General features: G+C 37.1%; 1 protein-coding gene across 1 annotated transcript in view; it reads left to right on the top strand.

Moving 5' to 3' along the window:
• The window catches only part of LOC138703155 (insulin-like peptide receptor), a 722,445-nt gene that overhangs the window by 219,656 nt on the left and 477,452 nt on the right, over window positions 1-25,337 (top strand). The gene's annotated exons all lie outside the window — the stretch shown is intronic.

Raw genomic sequence — 25,337 nt, 5'->3', positions numbered from 1 at the left:
TAGTAATTATCGTTAGTCTTTGAAGTATGAAGTAACATTGTTATTTTACTTATATATGCAGCAGTTCACATTATTTTTTACTTTTTTTACATGGCAAGAGAGGTCCACTTTACCCTCTGGTCTCAATCCAAGTTTTCAGACAAAATTAATCTTAACAGACTGTCTCAAATGAATCTAAAATTATTTATCAAGAAATTATATACTGACACTGCATATTAGGCCTATAATATAACACTAATGACATAAGTAATTAACACGATATAAATTAAGGAAACACATTAGGGTTAATTCAAGATAGTTCTGATATGAAAGAGTGTCCTTTGCGGGTTTATTCGCTACAAATATCGCAAACAAACTGATCTTTATTTTCCGAACTAGCACACTCTTCATGACACCAGTCGTGACAGGAGATGCACTGTATCCACACCTCGCCTTGTGTGTCTTCGGAGAATTTCCCGTCACAGTAAATGCATTTGGAGTCATTTTCTATGTTCTTTCTTAATTTTTTTTTTTTTTTTTTGTATTTCCTGCATTATCATTATTTGCGAAAAGTTTTCTAGAAGCAGATCGATTTGTGATAGACTCCACTAAGGCGTTTCTAAATGGTGAGGCTGTTATCACTTCTGCTTTCCCCTTAGGTCTACCACGTTTCGACGACTTCGCACTTGTTGATGGGGGAGGAAGAATGTCTCTGGGTGATACTCTCATTGTAGATCTATTGCCTTGACCTGAAGTTGATGGTGTTTCCAGTGTTCCATTACTGGAAGTGTTCGACCATCCTTGCTGACTTGAAGTGGAACCAACTGATCTCGGAAATTCAATCTGTTCTTCAGTGGGTTCAAGTTCACCATCTAGTGCATCATGTGCTGTGGCTGTTTGAGGCTCAACTTCTTCTGAGGCAAAATCAACATCAGTGAATATTCCTCTATTTACAGGATAAATTCCTGTTGCACGAAAACCATTCACAGCAATTGCTCCTGTTTGAGCCTTTAAATAGGCTTTTCCAAAGAGCTCGGACACCTCATAATGGGTCACAGCTCGGCCACTATTACGCAGGTATGTCCTCACTTCTTCACTGTAGTAGTGCTTCAGAGCCCCCATAAATGTCTTGCCTAGCGGCTGGATCTTATGTGAGCTGTGAGGTGGAATGCACGCGATTGTCACATGATGAGCTCTTGCTTTGTCAATCAAAGCAATGTTCCTTGTGTGGCTGTGATGACCATCGAGAATCAGTAGCACTGGTTCATTTACTGAAGGCTTTACAGTAGAAATGAAGAGATCAAACCACTCTGAGAACACACTGGTGTTAATCCATCCAGAAGGCTGGCATGTAAATACTATTCCTGGAGGTGCACCCTTAGCTAGCAGGCCACTGAAATTTTTCCTAGGAAAAATCATCATCGGAGGAACATATGTCCCCCCAGCACTCATGCAGGCGACCACAGTTACAAGGGATCCTCTTTCAGCCGACGTAATAGCACCGATCTGTCGTTTTCCTTTCAGTGCAACAACTTTGGGAATTTTGCTTTGCACGACAGACAGCCCAGTCTCGTCCACATTAAAGACGCGACTGGGTTCAAAATTATGCTTAGCAAATTCTGCTTCGAGGATGTCAAAGAAAGCACCAACGCTAGCCTTGTTGAATCCCTTTGTTCTTGACAGTGATGTTCCCGTTGCAGAACGAATTGAAATTCTGTCTTTATGGCGTCTTAGAAAACCATAAAGCCAGTCTTTGCCAGCAGAACCTCTCAGTTCAGAGAACCTATGTGTGATGCCATTTCTCTTAGCAAGCTGAAACGCAAGATTTTAACGTCCTGTCTTGTTAACCCGAAATATTTCTGTTCCATCATAACAAGATAATCTACCAGCTCTATCTCCAATTCTTGCGAGAAAACAGGTTTCCTTCCTAATTTTGTGCGAATAGCTTCTTCCGCGGGCTTGTCCATTTTCACATATCTCCGAAGTGACGTCTTCGGCACTTTAAACAATTTCTCGGCTTTGTTGAAACCCATTTCTTTGTTTCTTATAGCAGTCACTGCTCGAATCATCGCCTCTTCATTCCATGATTTTAATTTTCTTTTCTCAGACATCTGACAAAAAACAAATTTGGAATGAATTAGTGAATATATATTTGGAGTTAATGTAAGAAACATAGATATTTCCTTAGTGGTATGATAAAGTTATTGTCCCTGGGCATGGTCGTAATAATTCACATCTTCATCCGTCTGCAGACGGCGAATGTTTCTAACTCTAATGGCAGTACATGACCGTAGTTTAATAAAATGAATAAATAAGATAAGTTAATTACCATGACTTTGTAATAAATTTGTTTATAATTGATAAATTTAACTTAATTTAATTGTTGTAAGAAAAAAGCAGGAAGAAGCATTGTTGACGATAAAAAATGTATAGTGTTGTATTTTGTGTGGTTAAATATATTACAAATTGTAACGTAATGCATGAATGTGGCAAATTTAATCTATACTAATAATAAATCTGTAGCCGAAATTTTTCTGGTAATTTTCGATTTTCCAAAAATAATTGGTCCTAACCTATATAATTAACCACCCTGAAACCGAAAATCTCTTTTTTGAAATTCTTGTTTGTATGTCTGTCTGTCTGTCTGTATGTATGTTTGTTACCTTTTCACGCGATAATGGCTGAACGGATTTCGATGAAAATTGGAATATAAATTAAGTTCGTTGTAACTTAGATTTTTAGGCTATATGGCATTCAAAATACATTATTTAAAAGGGGAGTTATAAGGGGGTCTGAATTAAATAAATCGAAATATCTCGCTTATTATTGATTTTTGTGAAAAATGTTACATAACAAAAGTTTCTTTAAAAATAATTTTCGATACGTTTTATTCCTTGAAAAATTTTGATAGGACTGATATTTAATGAGATAAATGAGTTTTAAAATTAAAATAACTGCCATCTAAGGCCATGTAATGAATTAAAAAACAAATGACTTCGTCTGTAAGGGGCCTTGGACAACAATCGAAAGCTATGAAACATAGCCTACAAGAGAATGTTTCTGTGTTTGTATGAAGTAATATCGGAAGCTAAATTAACCGATTTGTGTAATTAATTATTAATTCACCAATGGAAAGTGTAGTTTCTCTAGATGGATATAATGCTATAATGTTATTACAGTAACTTCTGAGTGAATCGAGGACAGGTAAGATTAAAACAGCTTCTTATGCACAGAAAACTTAATAGGCATTCGTTTCCAGTATTTCCTAAAATAATTTTTATGACCAAATGAGTGGTCTCTAGATCAAAATGATCGGATTTTAATTTTTTAAACACAATTTAAGTAACATAATTATCCTTCTATCAAACACGAATGTTCTCTGGATCAAATGTCCTATTTTAATTATGTAATGTCATCTCTAGTGTGTACAAATACCTAGATTTCTGATATATATGTTAAGAGGGAGAGAAAAGTGTGACTCTGACGTCATTAGCAGACTGGGACAGGATTCTGAAGCAACTTGCAGCGTTAGCAGCATCTTATGCAGTCGTAATGTGTTCAGAAAAACAAAAAGTGTGCTTTTCAGAGTTATTATTGAAAGTATGGAAGGAGTGTTGGACAGTAAAAAATTGTAAGAAGCAGAAGATCGATGCCGTTAAAATGGATTTCTTTGGATGGAGTGTAGGAGCGACGCGTTATGGACAGTCTGAAAAATGAGTTTATTCGGGCCAAAATGAATGTGGAGGAGCCTGTAAGCAGACAAGACAAGAGTTCTTGGTATGGACACGTCTAGAGAATGAATGATGAGAGATGGCCCCAGAGACTGATTTTCTTCTTACTTTTCTTTCTGTAAGACGTAACAAGGAAAGAGTTTGCAGGACCTGGAGGGGAGAAATCGCTGTGGCAATGGAAAGGCGAAGGCCCCAAGAGGAAAACTGGAGAAATTGCGAACTTTCACACTCAGAACAGGCAACTGCTGAATAAAAAAGTAACGTCACTGTTTCTTGAACGATTTATATATATTCTTAATTATATTTGTTACAGTCAGAACAAAGTTCTTTAGGAAATTCTAATTTTCACTTACCTAATTCAGTTACATCCAGAAATAACTACTATGGCTTTTTAGGAAATTCTAGTTTTGACTAATATAATTAAGTAAGATCTAGAAATAACTTATTGTTATTAGTAAAAACCCGTTGTAACGATTTCAGAACGCGAATCCGTCAAATCAGAGGAAATTCTAGATTTCATTTATGTAATTCAGTTAGGCCTACATCTAGAAATAACTTATTGCTAGAAAGACTTCAGGAAATTGGTACTTACACATGAACGTAATTTTGACTATTGTCATTATTGTTGTAACACAAAATAGTTTTATTACACAAATATTTATGTTATGGGATCTTAAACATTACTATTTTTTTGTTGAATTACGAGTAATTATGTTACAGAACTCAATATTATTATTTTTTGTCTCACAAGCCACTTGCAACAAGGCATGCTATTGTGACATTTAGAGTTACAGAGAATTTTCTTTTTCACACACAAGCACCACTTCGAAACACATTTTCCTTTTTGCAAGAACAACGAACGAACCCTTGTCCGCTTCCTATGGCTTCCTTCTTTGCTCCAGTCCTCAGCGAAATTTCTGCATCTGGCACCTGTTCTCGTGTCTAGAAAATTTGAGGACGTACATCAAATTCGGATCTGAAAGATAGAAAGTGTTATGTACCAGGTGTTGATGAAATTAACCAGCCTACACTATCAGTTTTTAAAATTCAGTGGACCTACCTGCAATATGGTTTATTCAAAATTCCATCCTTTGTTTCAATTCTGTACAAGTTGTCGTTTCTCTCAAGCAGACTCCTATGAGGTTTCGCAAGTCGGCCTTTCTCCTGTGACATCCGGAATGCGTATTACGTGTTACCTCCTACACCAACTGGAGAATGTGTTGCATCTGAAATCAGCTTCATTCTTTTCGCCCGTTTCTTTAAATTTTCTTGGGCTTCCTTTCTGGCTAGGGCAGCCGTGGCGAAAATGTGGTCGTGCTCCGAGCCACTGTGTAACTTGCAATGTCCATAGCACCTATGGAGGGAGGCGGACACCCGAAGGGGAAGTGAAGCAACTGTCTGACTTATTAACGGATTTTCATTTTCCTTACGTCAGGCACTTAAATATAATTTTATACAGTATAAGGTTACAAACTAATGTTTAGTACGTACGAGTACAACGAAGAAAGAAATGAATAAGAAAACATAGGACACATTATCACAACCTAAAATTAACTGTCTTCAGAATTTCTCTGCGACAGAGTTTCAGAATCGGGAATTATGTCACTTACTGCCAGTCGTAGGTGATCACGAAGGTATTTGTCTGTCTGTCGTGATCTAAATTTGGTTTTTACTATTTTCATTGTTGAAAATAATTTTTCACAAACGTAAGTTCTAGCGAACATGGCTTCAACAGAGTAAATGAAAGAACGAAGCTTTGGATATTTATTTTTTGGTAAAAATTTCAAAAGTTCCACATTTGTCAAGTCCTTACATCTAGCTTTCATGTAACATCACATTGTATTTCTGTGCGTTTAAATTGAAGATCTAACCGCATTATTCGTAGGCTACATCTGCTGAAAAAGGATCGACGTACAGAGATAATAATAATAATAATAATAATAATAATAATAATAATAATAATGATGATAATAATAATAATGATAATAATAATAAGAAGAAGAAGAAGAAGAAGGAGAACAACAACAACAACACTTAACCTTTCAATGTTTCGTTAGTAACATGTATTATAATGCCGTTTTATGTTATACAACTGTTTTCCTCGTAATATACTCGTACTTGTGAACAAATCATACATTTAATATACTCATCATATTGACAGCAAAAAAATGCGTCCTCCCATCCTATTCGAAACTTTCGATTTTGTAGAGGTGCATGGTTTTGAGAGCGACATTGCGACGATACGCCACTCGCAGGTCAGAGACAAATGGAACGGAATTTGAGTCCAGTGAGGAGAGGGTTGGGGTTGGGGAGTTAGAAATCAAAAGAAATGTACAGCTATAATTGCGAGCCACAATGTGCTCGCGAGTCACATTTTCGCCACGACTGGGCTAGGGAGATGTTTGACGATGTAATAGCTAGCATCAAGTCCTCTTGTTCTTGTTTTTCTTCTTTTTCTTCTTCTTTTTTCTTCTTGTGCTTCTCTTTCTTCCTGCTCTGCACTCCTCTGTCCAATTACTGTTTAAAGTTTATTCTCTTCATACGCATTTTTAATAACATTACAGTACTTGTTTATTACAATATTGACAAAAATCACTCTCCATCACTGGTGAGTCCTGTTATATGCTCGATCCAATGCTGTATCACCGCGCTTTTCGATGATTTAACCTTTGGAATTTTCACAGTTTATATTTACACAAAGACACAAAAATATATTATACGTGAGACGTTTGTAAAAATTGCACTAAAAGGATATCGAAGTAGCCACTCACACAAACACAAAAAAAAATTGGTTGTACACGTGAAAGTACCAGCCATTTGGTAGCGACTGATGCTGATTTACCATAAACGAAAAATGCAATGTACTGCAGGCATGTATAATATGTACATGTCATACCTCAGTCCTACCAGAATTTCTGTCATTTTATTTGTTGAAATTAATTCACAGCTGGAACTAGATTTTTCCCACAACTGCAAGAAGTAACAATTTAGGTCTTCAAAAATAATTCATAAACATGTTCCAAAATCGTTACTTACAACGGGTTTTTACTAATAACAGTCAGTTATTTCTAGATCTAACTTAATTATGTTAGTCAAAACTAGAATCTCCTAAAGACCCATAGTTATTTCTAGATGTAACTGAATTACGTAAGTGAAAACTAGAATTTCCTAAAGAGCTTTGTGAGAACTAGAATTTCCTAGAAACTTCAGGTTTTGAAGGATTTCGCGTTCTGACCGTAATATATTACTGTGTTATTTCTTTACATTACTCCTATATAACGCACATTCTTTGTCGTTAAGAAATGCCTTGCAACGTGAAATTTTTATGCGCTTGGCAGTGAGAAATCTGGTCACCTTTTCTGTTAATACAGTGACATCATTAATCACAGTACACCTTGGATGACTGAAATTGTGTGTTTAAAACAATGTAGTTTCGAATCCAGCCAGCCATAATAAAACATAAAGGAGAACCGAATGTGATATCATCATGAATTTATTATTATTATTATTATTATTATTATTATTATTATTACACAAATGGGGTAATTAATAAATGCGGGAAGTATAAAGACAGAACTAGCTAATTTAACATAGTCTAATTCTAAAGTAGGCTACTCATCTGTGTTCATTTCCAAATAAATTCAATTCTCTGTAATGTCATTTTATTATTTATTCCTATTACAGATAACTCATTGGGGTCATATTGATGTGTGAATCGTTTCGACTATCAGTTGCATTTTTGTGTCGAGATTAAGCCTGATGGAATGAGGAAATAGTTATGAAATAATTAACGAGAAGTCTCCTCCTTGTTATACAGAGCCTTTCGTAAATAATTGATCGCTCATAAAATGGACAAATTTTCATGATTTTGGATGCGTTACACATCTATGGTAGTAGGAGCCTTTTATGGGTATCGTACATTTGATTCCATCACTAGTGTGCCCGACAGAAAGCGCCACTTTTCCATGCAGTGACAAATGAAACAATTGTTTCGAATTCAAACTTTAGAGTAGGCCTATAGTAGGTATGTTTTCATACAGAATAAATCGTCACCCCAAGAGTTTTAAACCGGTCGGATTAGCAGGTCAATGACATTAAGGTGTTGCAGGTGTAGTATAAGGACGGACAGAAGCAACCCGTCCTTTTACTATACCTGCAACCCTTAATGTCATTGACCTGCTAATCCGACCGGTTCAAAACTCTTGGTAGCACGATTCTGTTTCTATGAAAACATACCATAATTGTCATAAAAAAAACGGATTATTTACAGATTACAGAAAACGTACACAAATTATGGTCAATATGTCCGTCACCATGAAGAATACACAAATGCACTCCTCGTGCAAGATCCGTTCCATTAGTCCAGGGAAAATTTGTGCTTTAGTTGCACACACACACACGATCTTTAAGAAAGTACAAAGGAGTTGATCTGGAGATCGCGAAGGCCAAAAGATTTTTCTTCTTTTTAGCAGAGTTAAACGCCTGAGTGTCATTTTGTCCGCCTATTCCAAACCAACAATGAGTCGATCTACAGGACGCCAAATCACCAGGTATGCTAACAGCAAATGCACACTTACTTACAAATGGCTTTTAGAGAACCCGGAGGTTCATTGCCGTCCTCACATAAGTCCGCCATCGGTCTCTATCCTGAGCAATATTAATTCAGTTCCTAGAATCATATCCCACCTCCCTCAAATCCATTTTAATATCATTCTCCTATCTACGTTTCGGCCTCCCCAAACGTTTTTCCTTCATCTTCCAACTAACACTTTATACGAATTTCTAGATTTACCCATACGTGTTACATGCCCTGCCCATTTCAAACGTCTGGACTTAATAGTCCTAATTGTGTTAGGTGACGAATACAAGTGTGCAGTTCTATGTTATGTAACTTTCTTATTTTTCTAAGAACCTTATTCTCGAACACTCTTAACGTCTGTTTCTCTCTCAAAGTAAAAGTCCAAGTTTCATAACCATACAGAACAACCGATAATATAACTCTTTTATAAATCCTTTTAGTAGCAAATGCACACTATACATGAAAAGGTGACGCTTTCTAGCAGGCACATTTGTGATTACATTGGCTGTGTGGCACCGGGAAATATTTTTATTCACAAGAATATACTAGCCCATCGTTGGAGTAACGATCAGCATGCCTGACCGTGTAACGAGCGGGCCCGGGTTGAAATCCTGGTTGGGACAAATTACCTGGTTGAGGTTTATTCCGGGATTTTTCCTCAAACCATTGCGAGCAAATCCTGGGCAACTTCCAGCATTGGACCCTGGACTCATTTCGCTGGCATTATCATCTTCAACTCAGTCAGACGCTAAATAATCACAGCAGTTGAAAAGTGTCGTAAAATAACCAATTAAAAAAAAAGAATATACTGAAAGATAGTGTATTTATTTAAATGTAAATGCAGGAGTATCAAGACACATGAAAAGAAATACTGTATCATAATTTAATTTGAAATCCAGTTTCCATAAAGTTTCACGTAATTAAAGAGATTCGGTACCATGCTATCCGTTGGATTCGTGGTTCAAGGATTTATGCGCTGCAGAAACGATAATTTTAAACGGCGATAAAATCCTTACTATTAGCATGGCTTCCTCCGGAAGTAAGTAAAGCTGGGAAATATTGAGTCGTATAGGCCTACAACTGGCAAAACTCCGTTGTAGGAGGTTACTAAACCTTACCGCTGTGCTGGAGGCGGAGTCTGGAATTTTCCTTCATTAATCCGAACCATTTTCGCTACAGATTGACAAGTTATCTGACTCATCATTGCTATAAGTACGCGCTACTATTGGCTGACAATTAGAAAGAAGGGGGTGAATAGTTATATTGTGTTACTCTTTAAGATTGACGCATGCGCAGACCAACTGAGTTTTGTAAGTTGTTCCCCTATAGATTTACAGTAGGCCTAAGTAAAAGGAGCCCTGTCCTTAATAGAGAACTCCAGGCAAAATTCATCGGTCATTCTCTCCCACGTAAAATCTCTCTATAGTTGGAGGCGTCTTTGAATAAATACTACCACCACTGCCACTAATATGTGAAGTTTGGAAGTCTGACGAGATTGCAAGATCGGTGAGTTGAGAAAGAGGAAGTGAAGCTCGTTTATTTCGTAAGTTTCGCAGCCATGTTCTCGGTCATTTGTTTTGTCCGATAGGCAATTGAAATGCCATGCCTCTTCTGCCTTTGTGTCTTCGATAAGGTCTTGTGGATGAGGAAACTCCAATACACTTGAGCAAGTGACAAGTTCCGTAATTTATTAACCATTCGTACTGGGGAAAATGCTTTCCCTGTTCTTTGGGGAAGTTCGTGTGACCTGACGACGCCACGCGGGTGTGATCCGGTCTAAAGGAGATGCGGTAGAGAACAGGCGTTAAGTTCGTGCTGCATCCGGTGGAGCAGGTTTGATGCGGACAGGGGACCCAAACAAAACCGGTCATTGTTTCATGTACAAATTGTCTCGCTACTCAAACACCCATTTTAGACCAGTTTCACAAAGTAACAGGCCTAGTGAATGGCGGTGATTCTTTTCGTCTTTACTGGATTGTAACACAATTTCCTAATAATAATAATAATAATAATAATAATAATAATAATAATAATAATAATAACAATAATAATAATAATAATGATAATAATAATTAGCGTTGTGCGATTTAATCGATTAATCGATCAATTTGTGTTGTAAGATTAATCGATCAAAAATATTTAATGGAATAATCGAGTCGATTAAAATTAATCGGTTGTAGTTGATATTAATTATTTTGTTAATACAAACTCATACTAAAAATGTCGACAATATTTCTCTCTCATAAATTGCTTACTTAAAAACACAATAGTACTGTTATTTTCTAACTGTAAACCAGGTAGCGTAGGAAAAATCTTTGCACAAACACTTCAGAAAGAGATGGAGATATGAGGACAGTGACCTAGTCTACCTCTATTGAAAATCGAAATATATTGCGAAACCCTTATTAAGTTTTATGGTTTTAAACTTCCACCTTGTTGTCAGCTCATCTTCCTAGCATATGAAATATACACTTTTCTGGTATTCGTCCCCCTCGTCCCTTATAAAATAGCCATGTCTATACTGTGTGCAAGTGAGAGCGTAACTACCTTCTATTTTTCTAAAATCTGGTAATTCGATTAGAGTTATGTAGGCTAAGTGTAAATAAATATAACATATTTCGTGTGATACATGCCCTTGGGTAATCGATAGAAACACCATTTCACATTTTAATTAATTTCTTTCGTGTTTAGACTTTTATTACAATAATGGAGAAAATATTCTAAAAAGCATACATTTCAAACTGGCATTCGTTTTCGGAATTCATACTAACCATTTCACGTGATCAAACAAAATACATTTTTAGGTTAGGTCTCGTGAATCGTAAACTGTTTAATCAAAGCAATGAATTTCACGTTGTCAGACAAAATAAATTTTAATATTAGATCATATTAATCTACTAACTACTAACATAATGTGCGAGAATTCATGCTAACCATTTCACGTGATCAAACAAAATACATTTTTAGGTTAGGTCTCGTGAATCGTAAACTGTTTAATCAAAGCAATGAATTTCACGTTGTCAGACAAAGTACATTTTAATATTAGATCATATTAATCTACTAACTACTAACATAATGTGCGAGAATTCATGCTAACCATTTCACGTGATCAAACAAAATACATTTTTAGGTTAGGTCTCGTGAATCGTAAACTGTTTAATCAAAGCAATGAATTTCACGTTGTCAGACAAAGTACATTTTAATATTAGATCATATTAACCTACTAACTACTAACATAATGTGCGAGAATTCATGCTAACCATTTCACGTGATCAAACAAAATACATTTTTAGGTTAGGTCTCGTGAATCGTAAACTGTTTAATCAAAGCAATGAATTTCACGTTGTCAGACAAAGTACATTTTAATATTAGATCATATTAATCTACTAACTACTAACATAATGTGCGAGAAGTCCAAAAGAAAAATATACTCTTTCACAAATTATTGAATCTCTTATAAAACACCTCCTCAACATAAAGATGAGATGTGGTAAATAAGCAAGACATCGTTATTGTTAATACTATATTATTATTATTATTATTATTATTATTATTATTATTATTATTATTATTATAGTACATGGCATTGTGTGATTTTATCCTCTTTTGGTCATATCTGGCCAAATTAGTCTTTTAGGAATTACTCTTACGTAATTCTCAGTAAACTTGTTCTTTACGTCGGTTATAAAAGCTGAAACGAGAAATCACTGTGACAATCATAATAGTCAAAACAAAGGAGCCGTAAAAGGTAAAATAAAAGGGAACGCCACAGCCAACAGAAATCAGCCTAGAAGGTGTATTGTGTATTCCTAGATGCACGTTTCTAAGAATCCGGTCGTGCTATCGTTTCCTTGCGTAGGTAGAGACACTCATTACCCTGGCGCCGGACTACTTAATGCGTGTCCGTGCGAATCCTCCTTCCACTTCGGCGCCCTTTCGCGCAGTGATTCAACGACGTAATATCAACTGCACTTCGTTATTATCTTTATTCACACGAATGAAACTTCGTAATTGACGATTTGAATTCAAGTACATGGAGGCCCTTGAACAGGGAACTTGGGGTCGTTCTTTTCTTTTCTATTCTAACATCCTCGTGAGACGGAATATAGTAATAATTTGGGATTTTATCACTGTCGCAATGAGCAGTGTTGCTAGAAAGTTTAGGGACACCTTATAATTGAATCTATCATTTTAGAAAGGGCTCTAGTACATTTTTGATAGGACGTTGTTGTATTCGTCATACTTGAATATACTGTACCTTAGAAATGACACTATTTCATGAATTCATTAAGATGTAGTAGTAGTAGTAGTAGTAGTAGTAGTAGTACGTTTATTTTGCCTGGCAGAGTTAAGGCCATGAGGCCTTCTCTTCCACTCAACCAGGTTTCAATAATACAAATACATGAGATACAAAATTTGATTACAAAGCAACACAAATGAGAATAACTTAGGAATTACATAAAATATAGTAGGAAATTACAATAGACAAGATCAGTTACATAATATATAAAATAAAGTAGAAAATTACACATAATCAAAATCAGTTACATAACATAAGGGGAATACACACACACACACACACACACACACACACACACACACACACACAAGGGGAATACACACACACACAATTTATAAGATCTAAAAATGCCCGAGACAAATTGGACGATTAATTTACTTGAGATATATTATTCAGTTAATATACTAATTGGAGAATACATATGGGTGACAAGACATAAAATGTTGATTAGCAAAGTCCTACTAAATGGCACACAAACACAAATGATTAAGTAATATATAAAGATAATAAAAAAAAAAGAAAAAAAGTTCGGAAACTGAACACTTTTGGAAAGGTCAAATTTCTGAAATAAGGCCATTTTTTATGGAGATTTGATTGGTGTTGTGATTTCGGACTAGAGTCATTTCTAAAATGACTGATTCAATTGTTATAAAATGCTGCCCTGGCTCTGAGAAACTAACAATGTTTTTAACTGTTGATTAACAATAGGAAAAACTAATTTTTAGTGCAATTTTGGTATTTATATGATGATTGTTATCTTTATAGAGAATTTATGTTTTTCAAACAAAATAAAAAAGTCACCATTTTCAGTATTAAAGTTGAAAATGAATGAGTACCTAATTGGTGCAGATTCTCAACTGTTGCTGGATCATGTAGGATATATTACTCTTTAAATTAGTAAAGATCAAGTATTTATAAAAAATCTTCTTTTTGAATGTCATAGCAGTTTCTAAAGTTTAAAGTTATTGGTCGGTTCATCTGTAACTGCTGAATGGAGCCGCGTTCCTTGGAATTACAGTGGTAGGGGGGACGCAGCTGTGCAAACCTCAGCTGTCTCCATTCAGTGGTTACAGATGAACCTACTAATAACAAAATGTCCTCATTTTTTTTAAAAGACAACTTTAGAAACTGCTAGGACATACACAAAGAATTTTTTTACAAATATTTCATCTTTACCAACTTAAAGAGTAGGTCTAAATGAGGGGTTGGAAAGCAATGGTGGATCATTAATGTTTAGGTGAGGGGTTTGGACTTTTTCCATTGCTGGTTGTCACAATCAAAAAATTAAGACACAACGTTTCGAAAGGTGGTTCTCCCTTCGTCTTCAGGTGGAAGGAAGGAGAGAAAGGAAAAACCTACTGTTGGAATCGTTATGTACAGCTATTCTGTATGACTGATCGATTGATTCCTGGCTTCGGTGGAGATTCTAATTAAGAAAAACCCGAAGTCATTAGCAGTATGTTGGCACTAAACCAAACGGAATAAAAAGACGGGCGTGTAGTGGCTAAAAAAATTGATGAAAGACACACAAAAGGAGGGGGCGGGGAACTAAAAAAATGTGAACAAGTGTTATGATACCTCGATAGAAAATAGGTGGCAATAGTAATTTTTTATCATGTCCTTGTTACTAATTTTTTCCTTTTTTACCTTCTTTTATTTTCTATCGAGGTATCATAAAGTTGAGCAAGACATCAGAAATATTCAATACTAGGGAAAGAATGCTGTCATCAACACCACGTAGACCGTCTGGGGTCATCTCCACCTTTAGACAACGCAACCTAGTGTTGCAGCTTAGTAGTTAGTAGTAATATCTGCTACCGCTAGGTGGCAGTAGTAGTTTTTTTATCATGTCCTTGTTACTAGTTTTTTTTCCTTTTTTACCTTCTTTAATTTTCTATCGAGGTATCATAACACTTGTTCACATTTTTTTAGTTCCTCGCCCCCTCCTTTTGTGTGTCTTTCATCAATTTTTTAGCCACTTCACGCCCATCTTTTTTATTCCGTTTGGTTTAGTGCCAACATACTGATAATGACTTCGGGTTTTTCTTAATTAGAATCTCCACCGAAGCCAGGAATCAATCGATCAGTTATACAGAATAGCTGTACGTAACGATTTCAACAGTAGGTTTTTCCTTTCTCCCTTTCCTTTCACCTGAAGACGAAGGGAGAACCACCTTTCAAAACGTTGTCTTAATTTTTTGACTGTGACAACCAGCAATAGAAAAAGTCTAAACCCCTCACCTAAACATTAAAGAGTAGGCCTAATATATCCTACATTATCTAACAACAAATTGAGAATGATGCATCAATTAGTTTCTCTCTCTCTCTCTCTCTCTCTCTCTCTCTCTCTGAGGCCGGGAGGGGAACCCCTATGCACCGCGACCTGAGGTCTATTGTGCGCCCCTGCGATGAGTTGCAAGCTCACCAACCGCACACACGCCGAACCGACCTACCTACCCTAACGACCAGTCCCGCCATCTCTCCAAGTCCGTGTACTATTCCACCCCAAAAGCCCCCCACATTCCCCCCTCAAACGGTCAGAGGTGTACGCCACCCCTCCCCCGTCTCCTCAATGGTCTGACACGTAGGCCACCTCTCCCATCTAGAGGAGAGTGGGTTCCGCTGCTGGGTCATCAGCTGCCACGCTTTGACATCCATGGAGGCCGGCCGAGAGCGTCAGAAGCTTCGGAGGACCGCCGCAGGCGAAATCTGAAAACAAAGGAAGACAACAGAATTGATAAGGAAAGGATGATAAGGGGGGAAAGGAAGTGGCGAGAATGAGTGGGGTTCCATACGCCTGATAAAGTTACCTGATATTCATCCATAGGAGTGAGGGAAAAACCCCGAAAAAAACCTTACCCATGCAACTCGTACAACGCAGAGAATCGAACCCCGGCCCGCTGGGTTTGAGAGCGAACACGCTACAACGAGACCACAACGGTGGACGCATCAATTAGTTATTCATTCATTTTGAACTTTAATACTGAAAATGTAATATTTTTTATTTTGTTTGAAAAACTTACAAATTCTCTATAAGTACTAACAGTCATATACTAAATACCAAAGTTGCACTAAAATTAGTATTTCCTATTGTTAATCAACAATTAAAACATTGTTAGTTTCTCTAATAATTTAAGGCTAGGGCAGCATTTTATAAGAATAATTATAAGATGTCCCTAAACTTTCTAGCAACACTGTAGTGTTTCCTTTAAGCAGAGCGTTCGTTCTCCTTTGAGTGTTGCAATCAGAATGCAGTTTCAATAGAGAGAAACGCATTTCATGTTCTTCGCTGTTGTTCATTAGTAGCGCTTCTAGTTACACGTTTATCGGACCTGGGTTCAATTTCCGGCAAAAGCGGAAATTGATCACCCTCCCGATTCTACTGTACAGTGTATAATATACTGTAATTCTTGCCTTGTCTGTATTCTTTGTCGTCTTAAGGGAACGGATCTATTGGAAGTCTATTTTCTTTCTCTAGTTTCATTGAAAGGATTTTTTTACCAGTCTCAAACACATTATTTAGGATAGTTTAATTTTTGGCGCATTAGACAGTCATGAAAATCACAATTCTTTTTGCAAATATTAGGACAGTTGGATAAATCTTTATGAAAATATCCAACTCTGACGTCACTTGCTTAGCAACAGATCAGACTCTTGCTTACTTTCTTGCATGAATTATATTTATTTCTCTTATCACAGACTCTTACTAACGGCACTCTAACAAACCAATTCAGGTGAAACACAGTAATCCTATGTTATATACTTCTACAGATATATGGAGGGCTATATTCATCATAATCATTAATAATTCAACACACAAACTTCATTCAATTTATTTCACTCTCAAATTCACAATCCTTATATATAATAACCAATTCATTAAAAATCTAAACATCAGAGAAACATCGCAATTACAGGGATCCTGTTTCAATCCCCTGTCACTTCTTTTTTTCGAGTTTTTTCTGAGTTATAAGACGAATGTCAGGTAATACGACGAATAATCGGATTCATCACCAAATGACTTTTCACTGTCACCATTCCACCGACGGTAGATAAGCTCAAGTTGATACAGCGTCGTTAAATAAGAGATTCAAGTGAAAAAGGAAGCATATCAATTGGTCTAATCCATAAAGATAGATAATAGACGATAATGATGATGATGACGACGACGACGACGATGGTTATGCATGAAATTTGCTTGACTAGACACACAGTTTTAGAGTTCTTACGAATTAACCTATTGAATACTGTGCATATAAATAATAATTTCTATACCTGAATGTAAAAATATCATCACAATTCAATATGAAAATTTCGAATACTAAAACGAAAGTCATAGCCGTTAAAGACACAGATCACGTTAGACCTCGCATTGTCATTAATAACGAACCGACAGAACAAGTTTCCAAATTTAAATAGTTTGGCTATACCTTAGCTATAAATTATGTCAGACCAGGATATTCAAGAAAAATAGCCACATTCCAACACGTGCGGGACCATAAGAACTGTAACTTACTTTTTATTCACTTGGCGCAATAAAACAAGAAAATACACCCAAATCAAATTGCATACAAGTATGGCAATCCCAACGTTATTAGGTCTAGCCTATATGGAATAGAGTCTTGGACTAAAAGAAATTTCATATATAGAAAATATAGTTTTCAGAAATAAAATTTCTAAGAGTAATGGGGTGCTACAGATTTCTAGACAAAGAAAGAAAGAAAGAAAGAAAGAAAGAAAGAAAGAAAGAAAGAAAGAAAGAAAGAAAGAAAGAAAGAAAGAAAGAAAGAAAGAAAGAAAAAAGAAAGATATAAACAAAAGTTAGAAATACACGAACTAACCACAAAAATTTACCAATAGGTCTATAGAATACAATGGACATGGCATTAATTGTTATTTACATGAAATGAGTCTCCTAATCCAGCCTTGATGATAGCTGGTTAAGAATATTGACGTTTAGACGATGCCGACAATGACTACGATAATGAATATGACGACTAATGCTACCACAATAATGATGAATTCGACAACTATGACGAATGCGACCACAGCAGTGACGACTGAGACAAACACAATGACGAATGCTACAAAGACAATGAGGATAGCGACCACAACGATGACGAATGCGACCAAGAAAATTACGATTTCGACCACAAGCGTGAAGATTTCGACCACAAGAGTGAAGATTTCAACCAAAACAATGACTATTGCGACCACAACAATGACAAATGCGACAATGGCAAACTGCGACCACGACTATGACGAATGCGACGATCATGACGAATGTGACCACGGCAATGACGAATGCGACCATGTCAATGACGAATGCGACAACGGTAGTGACAACTGAGGTAAACACAATGACGACTGCAACAAAGACAAGGTGAATGCGACCATGACAGTGAAGATGGTGATCAAGACGTTATAGGCCTTTGGTCCACTACGTTTCGTCCACTTTTTTTTTGTCCACTGACAGATTTTTCCATTTCATGATTCGTCCATTAAGTTTTGTCCATTGATTATTTAGTCTATTTTCATGCTTCGTCCATTATGTTTTCGTTTCACTATTTCGTTACACTATGGTAAAAAAAATAGATGACATGAAACATATTTCATTTGGTGAAAATGTAATTTATTTAAATTTATTTATCTCTGAGAACAAGTTGTTGTAAAGTTCGAGGAATTGGTGGCCAAGTTTTATTTTGAGTTCGGTTCACATGTCTCTGTCCGGCAACATCAGAAAGGTTTCCTGGTCCGCACGACGCCGCGACGCGAAGAGCTGCACGCATGACTTCTGTCGGAGATTCGTTGGAATTTTCTTCTGCACGTCTCTTAAGGTCATTCATAATTTTCCTAACTTCGCCCTCCACACCTGCATTATGTTGATGTTTTGCAGTACCGTCTTTATACCCTGTATATAGGGTGTCATCTAAGTCAGTCCCAGTTATGCATTTTGCATTACAGTTCTGTTGATCCTCACATCTCCAATATCTTCTTCCATCTTTGCTAACTGAGTGGAAGTCGTAGCAGTACCCATTATAATGTAACATTGGTTGCCTCCGACATGTGTATACAATCTCTGCCATAATTTTTAATATCCAAAATTATATATTCATACTTTTTTAATATCCAAAGGAAAATGAAACGTATCTAAGAAACAGACGACAATGATGACAGTATCTTCTGTTGCAATTGTAAGTGTATTCTAACATGGACGAAAGGTTATGGACATAAAAGGTGTGGACAAAATGTATGGATGGACGTAAATTGTACGGACCAATCGGTTATGGACAAGAGAACGTGGACGAAAGATAATGGACGAAACGAATTGTGGACAAAATGTAGTGGACGAAAGGCCCGCAAACCCAATACGACGGCGGCCACGACAGTGACGACGCGCGACGGCGACCTTGACAATGACGAAGGCGACCATGACAGTGACAACGGTGATAACGGTCAGGTTGAAGATGATACGATGATGATATAACTACAAAATAAAATTCCAGATATATGAACGACGTAAGAAACCACTGAAATTAAAATGAAAGGAAAAAATGGTTGTTTATTCGTATTTAATAATTCATGAGTCCCGATTGCTTGTGCCTGAAAGAAGTAGGCGTAGTAACTTAACTTCAATTTATTACTGAAAAAAGAACAGGACTTCCGATTGTCCTTAAAGAACGATATCTGTTAGGTCAGCTTTATCTTCGTTATTAAGTGAAGAGGGAACCTATTCACTTGGACGTCACTGCATACTATCTAAGTTGAACTGTCGAGGTCTAGAAACGTGTTAACGGAATTTACGTGTCGAACTTAATGCAAATTTCTAGCAAGTCTTCATTTGTGAGGTTTAAAATATTATTACAGCCGTTATTTTTGTGTCGAGTGGTTAGCGTTACCGTACCACACCTGCATACGATCGAAGTTTTGTATTACGAGGTTTTCTAAGAGAGAGAGAGAGAGAGAGAGAGAGAGCGGAGGAAATATATATTTTTCCGGGGTCCGTTTCGTCGATGTAAGGTATGTAAAGAACACTGTCTAAATGAGTGGGCCCTAACAATTATCTGATCATTTCTCATCCACATCAAAATTCAGTTCTGCTCGCTGTCATACTCGTAGTTACAGTCATCGTCATCATCATCATCATCACAGCTATTATCCTCATTCTATCACTGGATATCATACATTTCAACTGATGATGTCCAACCTTCTACATGGAATTCTTCATAATGCCAGATATGCAGAATAAAGAAAGATCATCGAGAGATTTGAATTACTGTAATAGCAACCAACAAATAAAACAGTTTTTCCGGAGAGAAAGCAGTTCACTTTGACATGTTCTGAAAAAAATTAAAAAAAAAAAGAAGATAGTTCAATTCGAAAACTGGGAAGTCACTCCTAATAGATTCGTCCAAAAATGTAAGAAAGAACAAGTAATCTGAATTACTACAATTTTTGCTGCTATATCACATCGTCATATTCGTCAGAGATATCATCGTAATATTCGTCACTACGTCACATCATCTTAACATAACACCATGAGTCACATTCATCAGCACATCATACTAATAGCGTCACCACGTCGTCATACTCGTTACTGTAGCACGTCGTCCCTGTCACCATATCATGTCAGACTGCACATATCTAGGATTAAGGGGAGACTCCATTGAAAATCATGAAAATTTTCCAAAAAAATTTTTTAGCTATTTCACTTCTTCAGAATTTACATTTTCATACCCCAAATGGATTCAGCTCAATTCTGATTACAAATATGTTTACATTTTTTTTAAATTAAGGCTGTAAGGGGGCGTAGAATTTAAAAAGCTGTCAAAATTGTTTTTTCATCGAAGAATTCTTTTTTAAAATTTCTGATTACAAATCTAGTAACTTTTTGTTTTAAAATTGGCTCCCTGAAGATATTAGAAGAATGTACCGGAGGAGAATATTAATTTACATAAGTATTCACTTTATTTTCAAATCCATTTTCCGTATTTTTTTTATTCAACACCAAATTTCAGTGAATAAATGAGATATATTTCATAAAATGAATGCATAGAAATGTTTCTCTATGTCTTGTAAATGTAACAAAAAAAGGAAGCTTAAAAATTGAGATCTTCTATTAAAAACTCGGGTTTGAAAATATATCTAAAAATAATAGAAAAAAATAAAAAATCAAAAGTCAGAAACATTTGGGAGTTCAAAATTTGAATTTTGTCAGTCCTTTACATAATATACGTGCTCTCAAAATTTAGTTGAAAACAAATTATTAGGAAAAAAGTTGTCATTTTCAGTGAAGTGTCCCCTTAAGAACAATGGATCAGAGAGTACTGTCGTCTGAAGTATTACTGTAGGTCGCCATGAACTCCCAATTACATAATATTCACATCACGTCACGTAAAATCACCTACCGCCGCCATGCTCGTCTCCCTTACTACGGCACCGTCGTTACACCACCACGTCGGTCACCCTCGTCACGACACCTCCACGCCGTCACCCTCCTCACGACACTACTACGTCGTCACCATCGCCACGACGTCACCCTCCTTATAACAAATCCACGTTGTCACCCTCCTCACGACAATACCACATCCTCACCCTTGTCATGACATGTCCACATTACTTTCGTCACGATACCACCAAGCTGTCACCCTCGTCACGACACCTCCTCGCCATCACCCACGACACCAAGGAAAATAATTTTCCTTGCTCGCCGCAACACCAACACGTCACCTTCGTCACGACACCACCAAGCTGTCACCCTGGTCACGACACCTCCTCGCCATCACCCTCGCCACCAAGGAAAATAATTTTCCTTGCTCTGTGCAACACCAACAGTCACCCTCGTCACGACACCTCCTCGCGATCACCCCCGCCACCAAGGAAAATAATTTTCCTTGCTCGCCGCAACACCAACACGTCACCCTCGTCACGACACCTCCTCGCCATCACCCTCGCCACCAAGGAAAATAATTTTCCTTGCTCGCCGCAACACCAACACGTCACCCTCGTCACGACACCACCAAGCTGTCACCCTGGTCACGACACCTCCTCGCCATCACCTTCGCCACCAAGGAAAATAATTTTCCTTGCTCTCTGCAACACCAACAGTCACCCTCGTCACGACACCTCCTCGCGGTCACCCTCGCCACCAAGGAAAATAATTTTCCTTGCTCGCCGCAACACCAACACGTCACCCTCGTCACGACACCTCCTCGCCATCACCCTCGCCACCAAGGAAAATAATTTTCCTTGCTCGCCGCAACACCAACACGTCACCCTCGTCACGACACCTCCTCGCCATCACCCTCGCCACCAAGGAAAATAATTTTCCTTGCTCGCCGCAACACCAACACGTCACCCTCGTCACGACACCTCCTCGCGATCACCCTCGCCAGCAAGGAAAATAATTTTCCTTGCTCGCCGCAACACCAACACGTCACCCTCGTCACGACACCTCCTCGCCATCACCCTCGCCACCAAGGAAAATAATTTTCCTTGCTCGCCGCAACACCAACACGTCACCCTCGTCACGACACCACCAAGCTGTAACCCTGGTCACGACACCTCCTCGCGATCACCTTCGCCACCAAGGAAAATAATTTTCCTTGCTCTCTGCAACACCAACAGTCACCCTCGTCACGACACCTCCTCGCGATCACCCTCGCCACCAAGGAAAATAATTTTCCTTGCTCGCCGCAACACCAACACGTCACCCTCGTCACGACACCTCCTCGCCATCACCCTCGCCACCAAGGAAAATAATTTTCCTTGCTCGCCGCAACACCAACACGTCACCCTCGTCACGACACCACCAAGCTGTAACCCTGGTCACGACACCTCGCCACCAAGGAAAATAATTTTCCTTGCTCTCTGCAACACCAACAGTCACCCTCGTCACGACACCTCCTCGCGATCACCCTCGCCACCAAGGAAAATAATTTGCCTTGCAACACCAACATGTCACCCTCGTCACGACACCACCACATCACCCTCGTCACAACAACACCACTCCGTCACCCACGACACGATACCTTCGCGTCACCACCTTCATCACACCACTATTTCATATCTCCTCATGTCACCTCACCATAATCTTCACCTTGTAATCGTTATGACACTTTGTGATCGTCATCAATCATCATAATCATGTCACTTCAGGAGTATCGTTTCATATTTAGCCATCTTTCTCGGACTTTACCGAAGTAATATCTCAGAAGATATTCATATTTCTTGTGGAAACTCTTTTTTTATTTTTATTTTTTCGCTTGTTCATTGTTTTGCGTTCATCTTTCCAGGTGATAAATATTCAATTCATTGTGAATAATTATTTCATTTTATTCACGATATCTCGATTTACTCTTCTTCACAACCCTCTAACTGCCTCCACTTAAGCTAATAATATTAGAACTCCTGTCATAGGTAAAATGTTCCATCTCACTGTTCCTGTAGCAATCGATTATTCTTCAAACTAACATGGAAATCCTGACGCACAACTGCTGTATTTAGTCAATTGAAGCAACTAAGGAATTTTTAAAATTTGACTCGTTACGTCTATATTAAACCCACACTAAGAAAAAATGAAAGAATTTTGTGGAACGGAAGTTATACTTCTGTTGCCATTGAAATGCTTACGTCATATCCGATAAATTCAACAATGTAAACTTATCCATTCTTACACTCAAGGGGGTCCGCAAATACTGTATACATAACCTACTTTGAAGAGTTTATCATAATCCATGGAGTGGGGATGCTACTCGTATATATTTTAAAAATTAATATATTCGATTATGGTTTGGATTCGAAAGATACGTGTGTACAATGTATGCATAAACTGTATAAAGTCAATACAAGCTTGGCATTACTCTCATACAGATGAACAATATTCTAGTTATACTCTTTCAGGAGCGAGCTAAAGTTTTATCTGTTTATATTATATTTTATGTTACAATTACTAGCAAATATTTAACGGATATTCTCATGTGCTTATATAGAATATAGCCTCTCCGTTAATTGTTAATCGATTAGCGCGTCTGGCCGCGAAACTAGCTGGCCTGGGTTCGATTCCCGGTTGGGACAAGTTACCTGGCTGAGGTTTTTTCCCGGGGTTTTCCCTCAACCCAATATGAGCAAATGCTGGGTAACTATCGATGCTGGACCCCGGACTCATTTAACCGCTTAATTGTTAATTGCCTGTGACACAAATGCAGTTCTTTATACTTGTGCTCTTAGTAATGCATTTTTAATTCATTATTATTATTATTATTATTATTATTATTATTATTATTATTACTAAAAGATTGACTTTTCCATAGCTTAATTCATTCCGTTCATTAAGTACCACTTAAATTTTACAGCAAATTGTATTTATTTATCCTCATTTCATTACCCTAATTCCTGGACAGACTCTACACGCAATATTAACCTCAAACCCACTGTTAGTTTTATATTCCGTATCCTATCTTGCCGGTAGATTCATTATACTTGCCTGATATCAACACAATCGCATCAATATTCTTCATCGAGGTTGTATAATAATAAACTGTTGTTTTTCCTCAGTAAGTAATATAATATATTTGCCTTTATTTCGAGGACTCGTAAGAAATATAATCATGAAATGAAATAGAGGAATGACTTCCGGGATCTCGAGGGACTTGCCCTACATTTTATAAATCAGTGAAGTATTACACTTCAAAGTCCTCACAGCGTGATGCTCTCAATGTGGGTATAATATCGTACAAAATAAATGTTATGTAAGCCTACGCTTTGAGCTGTTGCTATGGTAACTCTTCCGCAAAACCCGGAACCTGTGTTACCGCTGGTTCACTGTATTACAGCACGGATATTATTTTATGGAGACTGACTCGGAAGAAGAGTCGTAATGTTTTAGAGTAAATTATAACACTGTTCGTGTTGTCCATTCTCAAAATTAAGATTTTCTTTTGAGCGGCCGAGATTTATCTATAGTAATCTCAGACCTCGAGTGACATTTATTAGGACTATTTCGTGAATAAAATAAAAATTTTAATAATGTATCCCTAAAATTCGCTCACAAAATGTTAATAATAAATTGGAAAACATATTATGTCTTTCTCCTGTTAAATTTTTACATTAACTCTTAACATGTTTCTGCTGTTATCGGCCATCTTCAGAACTGATTGTTGCTGGTCTTGGCGCCTTTTGTTTGTATATCCTGTGGGGGTGTGTTTGTGTAGTGTAATGTGAAGTCAAAGAGTGTGTGTGTTCTGTGAAGTTGAAATAGACGAATATCGATTACTACAATAAAGAAATTGGATGTTATTCAGTAATGCCAACAGCGAAAAGCGATATAGACCACAAGTTTAACAATGTTAATTACATGTACTGTGCTTTTCTGTTATTATTATAACAGAAATACATTTTCATTATATTATGAAATCATAATTTAATTTAAACATTTTTACCTGATTAATAATTTATTAAACGAAGAATTGTTGAATACGCAGTTATTAAATCTGACAGTGGAGCCATCTCTGTATAAATAATTAAAATACAAATTTTATTACGCCATACGGAAGAAAGCTTGATCAAAGACTTTGCATATAATACTATATAAGGTCTTTGAGTTTGATATGTTCTGATGTTACATAAATTTGAACATCTGACTTTTTATTAATTGTTTCATTTCATTCACGTAGTACAAATTTTATAGGCTACAATTATGTTAGGTTACCTATGGGATTTTTTTCCATTGGTTGTCGACGCCCGTAAC

The sequence above is a fragment of the Periplaneta americana genome, chromosome 7, assembly GCF_040183065.1.
Source record: "Periplaneta americana isolate PAMFEO1 chromosome 7, P.americana_PAMFEO1_priV1, whole genome shotgun sequence".
In the NCBI taxonomy this organism is placed as follows: Eukaryota; Metazoa; Arthropoda; class Insecta; order Blattodea; family Blattidae; genus Periplaneta; species Periplaneta americana.
This window is presented reverse-complemented; position numbering and strand designations above follow the sequence as displayed.